Source organism: Saccopteryx bilineata, chromosome 10, assembly GCF_036850765.1.
Source record: "Saccopteryx bilineata isolate mSacBil1 chromosome 10, mSacBil1_pri_phased_curated, whole genome shotgun sequence".
NCBI classification, from domain to species: Eukaryota; Metazoa; Chordata; class Mammalia; order Chiroptera; family Emballonuridae; genus Saccopteryx; species Saccopteryx bilineata.
This window is the reverse complement of record NC_089499.1, coordinates 22,675,179-22,686,201: the sequence shown is the minus strand read 5'-3', so window position 1 is coordinate 22,686,201 and position 11,023 is coordinate 22,675,179. Positions and strand designations below refer to the sequence as shown.

At 39.1% G+C, this 11,023-nt stretch overlaps 1 pseudogene; it reads left to right on the top strand.

Moving 5' to 3' along the window:
* The first annotated feature begins 260 nt into the window (after nucleotides 1–260).
* LOC136314236 (nucleophosmin-like) lies at nucleotides 261–10,579 on the top strand (annotated as a pseudogene).
* Nucleotides 10,580–11,023: the final 444 nt, after the last annotated feature.

Here is an 11,023-nt window from a genome sequence, read left to right as displayed (position 1 = left end):
AATCGAACCCGGGACTCCTGCACGCCAGGCTGACGCTCTACCACTGAGCCAACCTGCCAGGGCGTGACTCTTTTTTTTAAATTAATTTATTGTGTTTATTCTAATGTCCTCCATGTTCCCCAGTACATCCCCCCTGTACAAGCATTTTCTTATCAAAAATTTTTATACCATTTTATTATGAATTACTTTTTCAAATGTCTGCTTTATATTCCAGTTAATCATACTCACTTTATAAAATTGTGAGATCCCTGGTGCGATTCCGTCCTGCGTGTCTGTTCTGAGGAACAGGCAGTCATTCCTCTCCGTCCGCCTTCTCTGCCACCTAAGTGTGTGCTACCACCTCATGGAAGATTTGATGGACATGGACATGAGCCCTCTGAGGCCCCAGAACTATCTTTTCATTTGTGAACTCAAGGCCGACAAAGATTATCACTTCAAGGTGGATAATGATGAAAATGAGCACCAATTATCCTTACGAACGGTCAGTTTGGGGCTGGTGCAAAGGATGAACTGCACATTGTTGAAGCAGAGGCAATGAATTATGAAGGCAGTTCAATTAAAGTAACACTGGCAACTTTGAAAATGTCTCTACATTTCCCCTTGGTGGCTTTATTTTATTTTATTTTTTAATTACATTTTTTAAATTAATTTTAATGGGGTGACATTAATAAATCAGGGTACATATGTTCAGAGAAAACATCTCTAGGTTATTTTTTTTTATAATTTTATTTTTTTAATGGGGTGACATCAATAAATCAGGATACATATATTCAAAGATAACAAGTCCAGGTTATCTTGTCATTCAATTATGTTGCATACCCACCACCCAAAGTCAGATTGTTCTCTGTCACCTTCTATCTTGTTTTCTTTGTGCCCCTCCCCACCCCCTATCCCTCTCCCATTCCCCCCTCCGCCCCGTAACCACCACACTCTTATCAATGTCTCTTAGTTTCATTATTATGTCCCACCTACGTATGGAATAATACAGTTCCTGTTTTTTTCTGATTTACTTATTTCGCTTCGTATCATGTTATCAAGATCCCACCATTTTGCTGTAAATGTTCCGATGTCATCATTTCTTATGGCTGAGTAGTATTCCATAGTGTATATGTGCCACATCTTCTTTATCCAGTCATCTATTGATGGGCTTTTTGGTTGTTTCCATGTCCTGGCCACTGTGAACAATGCTGCAATAAACATGGAGCTGCATGTGTCTTTACGTATCAATGTTTCTGAGTTTTGGGGATATATACCCAGTAGAGGGATTGCTGGGTCATAAGGTAGTTCTATTTTCAGTTTTTTGAGGAACCACCATACTTTCTTCCATAATGGTTGTACTACTATACATTCCCACCAACAGTGTATGAGGGTTCCTTTTTCTCCACAGCCTCTCCAACATTTGCTATTACCTGACTTGCTAATAACAGCTAATCGAACAGGTGTGAGGTGGTATCTCATTGCTGTTTTGATTTGCATTTCTCTAATAGCTAAAGAAGATGAGCATCTTTTCATATATCTGTTGGCCATTTGTATTTCTTCCTGGGGGGAGTGTCTATTCATATCCTCTTCCCATTTTTTTATTGGATTGTTTGTTTGTTTGTTTGTTGTTGAGTTTTATGAGTTCTTTGTATATTTTGGATATTAGGCCTTTATCTGAGCTGTTGTTTGAAAATATCATTTCCCATTTAGTTGGCTTTCTGTTTATTTTGTTATCAGTTTCTCTTGCTGAGCAAAAACTTCTTAGTCTGATGTAGTCCCATTCATTAATTTTTGCCTTCACTTCTCTTGCCATTGGAGACAAATTCATAAAATGCTCTTTAAAACCCAGGTCCATGAGTTGAGTACCTATGTCTTCTTCTATGTACTTAATTGTTTCAGGTCTTATGTTTAAATCTTTGATCCATTTTGAGTTAATTTTTGTACAGGGGGAGAGACTGTAGTCCAGTTTCATTCTTTTGCATGTGGCTTTCCAGTTTTCCCAGCACCATTTATTGAAGAGGCTTTCTTTTCTCCATTGTGTGTTGTTGGCCCCTTTATCAAAAATTATTTGACTATATATATGTGGTTTTATTTCTGGACTTTCTATTCTGTTCCATTGGTCTGAGTGTCTATTTTTCTGCCAATACCATGCTGTTTTGATTGTCATGGCCCTATAATAGAGTTTGAAGTCAGGTATTGTTATGCCCCCAGCTTCATTCTTTTTCTTTAGGATTGCTTTGGCTATTCGGGGTTTTTTATAGTTCCATATAAATCTGATGATTTTTTGCTCTATTTCTTTAAAAAATGTCATTGGAAGTTTGATGGGAATTGCATTAAATTTGTATATTGCTTTGGGTAATATAGCCATCTTGATTATATTTATTCTTCCTAGCCAAGAACAAGGTATATTCTTCCATCTCATTATATCTTTTTCGATTTCCCTTAACAATGGTTTATAGTTTTCATTATATAAGTCCTTTACATTCTTTGTTATGTTTATTCCTAAGTATTTTATTTTTTTTGTTGCAATCGTGAAGGGGATTATTCTTTTGAGTTCCTTCTCAGTTGTTTCATTGTTGGCATATAGAAAGGCTATTGACTTCTGTATGTTAATTTTGTATCCTGCGACCTTACTGTATTGGCTTATTGTTTCTAGTAGTCTTTTTGTGGATTCTTTGGGGTTTTCGATGTATAGGATCATATCATCTGCAAAAAGTGATATCTTTACTTCTTCTTTTCCGATATGGATGCCTTTTATTTCTTTGTCTTGTCTGATTGCTCTGGCTAGAACCTCTAGTACCACATTAAATAAGAGTGGAGAGAGTGGACAACCCTGTCTTGTTCCTGATTTAAGGGGGAAAGCCTTCAGTTTAGTGCCATTTAATATGATGTTAGCTGATGGTTTATCATATATGGCCTTTATCATGTTGAGATATTTTCCTTCTATACCCATTTTGTTGAGAGTCTTAAACATAAAATTGTGTTGTATTTTATCGAAAGCCTTTTCTGCGTCTATTGATAAGATCATGTGGTTTTTGTTCTTTGTTTTGTTGATATGGTGTATTACATTAACCGTTTTACGTATGTTGAACCATCCTTGAGATTCTGGGATAAATCCCACTTGATCATGATGTATTATTTTTTTAATATGTTGTTGTATTCGATTTGCTAGTATTTTGTTTAGTATTTTAGCATCTGTATTCATTAGAGATATTGGTCTGTAGTTTTCTTTTTTTGTGCCATCCTTGCCTGGTTTTGGTATGAGGGTTATGTTGGCCTCATAAAATGTGTTTGGAAGTATTGCTTCTTCTTCAATTTTTTGGAAGACTTTGAGTAGAATAGGAACCAAGTCTTCTTTGAATGTTTGATAAAATTCGCTGGTATAGCCGTCAGGGCCTGGACTTTTATTTTTGGGGAGGTTTTTAATGGTTTTTTCTATTTCTTCTCTACTGATAGGTCTGTTTAGGCTTTCTGCTTCTTCTTGACTCAGTCTAGGAAGGTTGTATTTTTCTAGGAATTTATCCATTTCTTCTAGGTTGTTGAATTTAGTGGCATAAAGTTTTTCATAGTATTCTACAATAATTCTTTGTATATCTATGGTGTCCGTGGTAATTTCTCCTCTTTCATTTTGGATTTTGTTTATATGAGTTCTTTCTCTTTTTTCCTTGGTAAGTCTTGCCAAGGGTTTGTCAATTTTGTTGATCTTTTCAAAGAACCAGCTCCTTGTTCTATTAATTTTTTCTATAGTTTTCTGTTCTCTAATTCATTTATTTCTGCTCTGATTTTTATTATCTCCTTTCTTCGGCTGGTTTTGGGTTGTCTTTGTTCTTCTTTTCTAGTTCCTTAAGGTGGGAAGTTAAGTGGTTCACTTGGGCTCTCTCTTGTTTGTTCATATATGCCTGAAGCGATATGAACTTCCCTCTTATCACTGCTTTTGCTGCATCCCATAGATTCTGATATGTCGTATTGTCATTTTCATTAGTCTGTATATATCTTTTGATCTCTGCACTTATTTCTTTGACCCATTCATTTTTTAAAAGTATGTTGTTTAGTTTCCACATTTTTGTGGGATTTTTTTCCTCTTTTTTGCAGTTGAATTCTAGTTTCAAGGCTTTATGATCAGAAAATATGCTTGGTACAACTTCAATTTTTCTGAATTTGCTGATGTTGTTTTTGTGGCCCAACATATGGTCAATTCTTGAGAATGATCCATGTACACTGGAGAAAAATGTATACTCAGTCACTTTGGGATGAAATGTCCTGTAGATGTCTATCATATCCAGGTGCTCTAGTGTTTTGTTTAAGGCCACTATGTCTTTGTTGATTCTCTGTTTGGATGACCGATCTAGAGCCGTCAGCGGTGTATTGAGGTCTCCAAGTATGATTGTATTTTTGTCAGTTTTTGTTTTAAGATCAATAAGTAGCTGTCTTATATATTTTGGTGCTCCTTGGTTTGGTGCATATATATTAAGAATTGTTATGTCTTCTTGATTCAGTGTCCCCTTAGCCATTATGAAATGGCCATTTTTGTCTCTGAGTACTTTTCCTGTCTTGTAGTCAGCATTATCCGATATGAGTATTGCTACACCTGCTTTTTTTTTGGATGTTATTTGCTTGGAGTATTGTTTTCCAGCCTTTCACTTTGAATTTGTTTTTATCCTTGTTACTTAGATGAGTTTCCTGTAGGCAGCATACAGTTGGATTTTCTTTTTTAATCCATTCTGCTACTCTGTGCCTTTTTATTGGTGAGTTTAATCCGTTTACATTTAGTGTAATTATTGATACCTGTGAGTTCCCTATTGCCATTTTATATCTTGCTTTCTGTTAGTTTTGTGTCTTGTTTGATCCTTCTCTTTCGTTTTTCTATCTTTTGTTTTTATTTGGTTGTATTCCATACATCTTTCCTCTATTGCTATCTTTTTTATCTCATGTGCTTCTGTGGTGGTTTTTTCAATGGTGGTTACCTTTGAGTAATGAAAAGGGTCCCTACCCTGTTCATTGTAGCGAACTATTTTGTGAGTACTTTTGCACTCCATCGTCCTTTGCTACTGTTAATCTCCATCTTCTCCCCCTCTTTCTTTTTGTTGTTGTCACAGTTTAAATTTGGTTTTATTGTGTTCTTCTTGGAGCTTTTACTTGTGGCTCTGTTTTTTTTGTTCTTTGTATCTGATTGGAGAACCCCCTTTAGTAATTCCTGGAGTGGGGGTTTTCTGATGATAAATTCCCTCATCTTTTCTGTATCTGTGAATGTTTTTATTTCCCCTTCGTATTTGAAGGATAGCTTTGATGGGTATAGTATTCATGGCTGAAAGTTCCTCTCTTTCAGGACTTTAAATATTGGGGTCCACTCTCTTCTAGCTTGTAGAGTTTCTGCTGAGAAATCTGATGATAATCTAATGGGCCTTCCTTTATATGTTGTATTCTTCTTTTCCCTGGCTGCCTTGAGAATTTTTTATTTGCTGTTGGTTTGTGTCAATTTCATTATGATATGCCTTGGAGTAGGTTTGTTGGGGTTAAGAAAACTTGGAGTTCTGTTTGCTTCTTGAACTTGAGGCTTTAGTTCTTTCCACAGGCTTGGGAAGTTCTCATCTATTATTTGTTTGAGTATGTTCTCCATTCCATTTTCTCTCTCTTCTCCCTCTGATATACCTATTATTCTTATGTTATTCTTTTTGATGGAGTCAGATAATTCTTGTAGGGCTATCTCATTTTTTTTTAATTTTTGAGTCTCTTTCTTCTTCTCTCTGTTGTGCCTCAAGTTGCTTGTCTTCTATTTCACTAATCCTCTCTTCTATCTGACCTGTTCTATTAGCTAAGCTTGTTACTTCGTTTTTCAGCTCGTGAATTTTTTCACCTCTGTTTGATTTGTTTTTATAGTTTCAATTTCCTTGGACATATATTCTTTGTGTTCATTGAGTTGTTTTCTGAGCTCCCTAAATTGCCTTTCTGTGTTTTCTTGTATATCTCGGAGGATTTTTAGGATTTCTATCTTGAATTCTCTGTCATTTAGCTCCAAGGTTTCCAATATATTAAATTTTTTCTCCATAGATTTTTCCTCATCTAGCTGTGTTACCTCTCTTTCTTTTGTATCCATGATATTCGATTTTCTCTTCCTTAATGGCATCTGAGGGTGGTTTTGTTGATAGTATTAATGAGATTTAATAAAGAATAAAAAGTTAAAAAAAAATAAAAAAATAAAAAATCGAAAAGAGTTGTTTTTTTAAAAAAAATTAATAATGAAATAAAGAAAAATAAAATAAAATAAAAATTTTTAAAAAAAGGAAATTATTCCCCCCCTCCTTTTTTCCTCTCCTCTCCTCTCCCCTCTTTCTTGAGAAAATCTTGTGGTGGACTGTGAATTATAACAAACAATGCCTGTGATGGAGGGCCTGAATTGGGGAAAAGTAATAAAGGGGCAAAAAAAAAAAAAAAAAAGGAAAAAAAAAAGAAAAAAGAAAAAAAAAGAGCGTATGGACCCACAAAAAGCAAATAAGGAAAAAATTTGGGTCAAGAATAAAATGATTTGCTTTTAGGTGTTGGTTGTCTAAGAGTTATGATGAGAGGAATAAGAGGAAAATGGAAAATGGGGGGACAAATTAAAAAATTACTATTATATTTAGTGGAACAAGAACTAGATAATATGGAGAGCCAGGGATGGGAGCACTGCTAGTGAGTTAAAAAGGTGAAGTAAAAAACCCCCAAAATGCCACAAACATAGGTTTGAGTCCCAGATAAGATAATTTGTTTGTTATTGAGGTTTGAATGAGAGGAGATGTAAAGGAGAAAGGAAGAAACTAATATAGAGGGAGAAAAGAAAGAGAGAGAGAGAAAAAAAGAGGGAACCACTAAAAGAAGAAAAAAGAAAGGAGAGAGAGAGAGAGAGTTAAGGGTTTTGGAGTGCAACCCTCATAGAGAGAAAGGAAGAGAAGAGAAAAGATAATGGGAGATGTAACACTTATGGGTAGTGTAGTTCAAGAAGAGGAGAGAGTAAGACCGGTAGAGAGTTAATCGGCCAAATTGGAGGAGGAAAAAAAAGTATCAAGAATGAAGATAAGAGAAACAAACGAACAAATATAATAAAATGGGATAGGTTATAAAGTCTGCAGATTATTCTTGATTTTGAGAGGTTATCTTCTTGCTTTTTCTTTTCTCTCCCTCTTCCTGGTCGGTGACTCTGTACCCCGGGTTCTGCCCCTTTGGCACGCTCAGGTAGAGGTTTGCAGTTGATAAGTCTCTATGGCAATGTCATGTATTGTGCTTTAGTCTCGTTGGCAGTCGAAGCTCATTAGCATTTATAGGCTCCGACAGTGAGAGAGTCCGTGTTCCTGGAGCCTTTCTCCTAGTCTTTCCTTCCTCAATTAGTAGCCTGATAATCCAGCTATGGGGTTGCTGCTGCCTCTGCCTGGATAGTAAGAGGCTCAAAGAGCTGGCAACTCCCCACTCTATTTCCACTCAGCACAGGGCTCTGGGTAAGGCTCAGTCAGTCAGAGCTGCTAGCATAATCAGGCGGGCTTTCTGCCCACTCAAAGACCTCTGGCTCTGCCACTCTGTCTGGTAACACAAGCGGGCGCCCACTTCTGGGGCGCTTGGAGGAAACTCTCACTCACTGTCTGCGACCAGGATATCTGGCCAGCAGTCTCACGCTCTGAGTGAAACCCCCAACCGCAGGGAAAAGTTGCAGCGTTGGAATTGAGTCTCGCTCCGTCCCCGTGTGCGGCTTTTGCAAGGCGCTGGGGCGGCTTGAGATTCCGCTTTGGCCCACACAAAGGCCCCTGACTCTGCCCCTCTGTGCGATAACATGGGCGCGCACTGCCGAGGCACTCAGAGGAATCGCTCACTCCTTATCTGCGCGCGCAAACCAGGATATGAGGCCGGCCGCGTTTCCCTCTGAGTGAAACACCCTCCAGCACGGAAAATCTCCACCGTTGGAATTAGTTCTCACTCCCTCCCGTGCGTGGCTTTCCCAGGGTGCTGGGGCTGCCCAGAGACTCTGCCCTCGGCCCACAGAAAGGCCTCTGACCCTGCCTCTCCGTGGGGCAACACGGGCACCCACTCTCGGGGCCTAGGAAGAAATCTCTCGCCCACTAACTGCGCACCGACCAGGAGACCGGGTAAAATGGCTGCTCCGCTTGTCTTTCTTTGTTTGGGTTTGGCGCGAGTGTTAGCTTGTATTGCCCGGGTTGCCACAGGATCATATTTTCCTCGGCTTGGATCTCCGTGCCACAGCCTGGTTCGGCCGTTTGTGCCGCGGCGGCCTGGATCTATTCACCCCCTTTGCCCGCCTCAGTTTCTATATTCACAGTTACCAGAGAAAGCCGCCCTGTTTAGGTTAGTGAGGAAGGCGGAGCATTTCTTACTCCCTATTTCCTTCGGGGTTTGGTTATATATTTAGCCAATTTTTCACTCAATCATACCTTTGGGTGTATTGTGAAGCATCTGGAAGCTCCAAGTATAGGTTTTTCTGTTTCTGGTTGAAGATCTTGTTGAGTTTTGGGGGAGATTTATCGGAATCGCTTCCTACCCCGCCATTACTCTGACGTCATCCAACGTTGAGTTCTCTCTAGGTTATTTTGACATTTGATTATGCTGCATTCCCATCACCCAAAGTCCAATTGTCTTCCGTCACCTTCTAACTAGTTTTCTTTGTGCCTCTCCCCTCCCCCAACCCCCTCCCTCTCCTCCCCCCCATCCTGTAGCCCCCACACTCTTTTCCATTTCTCTGAGTCTCATTTTCATGTCCCACCTATGTATGGAATCATAAGGTTCTTAGTTTTTTCTGATTTACTTCTTTCACTCAGTATAATGTTATCAAGGCCCATCCATGTTGTTGTAAAGATCCTATGTCATCATTTCTTATGGCTGAGTAGTATTCCATAGTATGTATGTACCAAAGCTTTTTAATCCACTCGTCCACTGACAGACACTTGGGCTGTTTCCAGATCTTCGCTATTGTGAACAATGCTGCCATAAACATGAGGGTGCATTTCTTCTTTTCAAACAGTGCTATGGTGTTCTTGGGGTATATTCCTAACAGTGGGATAGCTGGGTCAAAAGGCAGTTTGATTTTTAATTTTTTGAGAAATCTCCATACTGTTTTCCACAGTGGCTGCACCAGTCTGCATTCCCACAAGCAGGGCAGGAGGGTTCCCTTTTCTCCACATCCTCGCCAGCACTTATTCTGTGTTGTTTTGTTAATGAGCACCATTCTGACTGGTGTGAGGTGATATCTTATTGTGGTTTTAATTTGCATTTCTCTAATGAATAGTGATGTTGAGCATTTTTTCATATGCCTATTGGCCATCTGTATGTCCTCTTTGGAGAAGTGTCTATTCATTTCTTTTTCACCCATTTTTTGATTGGATTGTTTGTCTTCCTGGTATTGAGTTTTACAAGTTCTTTATAAATTTTGGTTATTAACCCCTTATCGACGTATTGTCAAATATATTCTCCCATTGTGTAGTTTGTCTTTTTATTCTTTTCATATTGTCTTTAGCTGTGCAGAAGCTTTTTAGTTTGATATAGTCCCATTTGTTTATCCTGTCTTTTATTTCACTTGCCCGTGGAGATAAATTGGCAAATATATTGCTGCGAGAGATTTTTATTTTTATTTTTTACAAGAGACAAACAGAGAGTCAGAGAGAGGGATAGATAGGGACAGACAGACAGGAACGGAAAGAGATGAGAAGCATCAATCATCAGTTTTTTGTTGCAACACTTTAGTTGTTCATTGATTGCTTTCTCATATGTGCTTTGACCGCGGGCCTTCAGCAGACCAAGTAATCCCTTACTGGAGCCAGCGACCTTGGGTCCAAGCTGGTGAGCTTTTGCTCAAACCAGATGAGCCCGCGCTCAAGCTGGTGACCTCAGAGTCTCAAACCTGGGTCTTCAGCATCCCAGTCTGACGCTCTATCCACTGCGCCACCGCCTGGTCAGGCCCTTGGTGGCTTTGAAATAACACCACCTGTGGTCTTACGGTTGAAGTGTGGTTCAGGGCCTGTGCATATTAGTGGACAGCACTTAGTAGCTGTGGAGGAGGATGCAGAGTCAGAAGATGAAGACGAGGAGGACGTGAAACGCCTAAGCATATCTGGGAAGCGACCTGCCCCTGGAAGCGGCAGCAAGGTCTCAGAAAAAAGTAAAACTTGCTGCTGAGGATGAGGATGATAATGACGATGAGGATGGAGATGATGATGATGAGGATGATTTTGAGGATGAGGAAGCTGAAGAAAAAGCTCCAGTAAAGAAATCTGTACGAGATACTCCAGCCAACAATGCACAAAAATCAGACCAGAATGGAAAAGATTCAAAACCAAACCAACACCAAGATCAAAAGGTCAGGAATCCTTCAAAAACAAAACAAACAAACAAAAACAAAACAGGAAAGAACTCCTAAAACACCGAAAGGACCTAGTTCTGTAGAAGACACGAAAGCAAAAATGCAAGCAACTATAGAAAAAGCATTGAATAATCCTGGTCACCACTGGTAAATTAAGCCCAAAGATGTGGAAAGAAGAAAAGGAGAGACAAATATAGTCCATACTGAGTATCATCAGCAACCCAGACTGAAGTCTTCTATTTAATCTCAGTCCCCTTTCCTGACTTCCCATGCACTCATGCCCCTTCCAGGCTGGAAGGAATCTCACCCTTAATTTCCTAAAGCACTCTCTTTTGATTTCTGTGATTCAGTGCACTTTTTTTTTCCACTTGTTCATTTGCCTCACCTCTTTAATCATGTTTTCTACACCTTTGGATCTCCCTAGCTGCTCAATAAATACTTGAATGAATCAAATAAAAATTTTAAAAAAATTGTGAGCCTGACCTGTGGTGGCGCAGTGGATCAAGCATGGACCTGCAACACTGAGGTTGCTGGTTCAAAACCCTGGGCTTGCCCCGTCAAGGCACATATGGGAGTTGATGCTTCCTGCTTCTCCCCCACTCCCTCCCTGTCTAAAATGAATAAATAAATAAATAAAATTATTTAAAAAAAATTGTGAGATCCTAACCAAAGCAATAAGAACGGAAAACAAAGTAAGACTTCCACGTA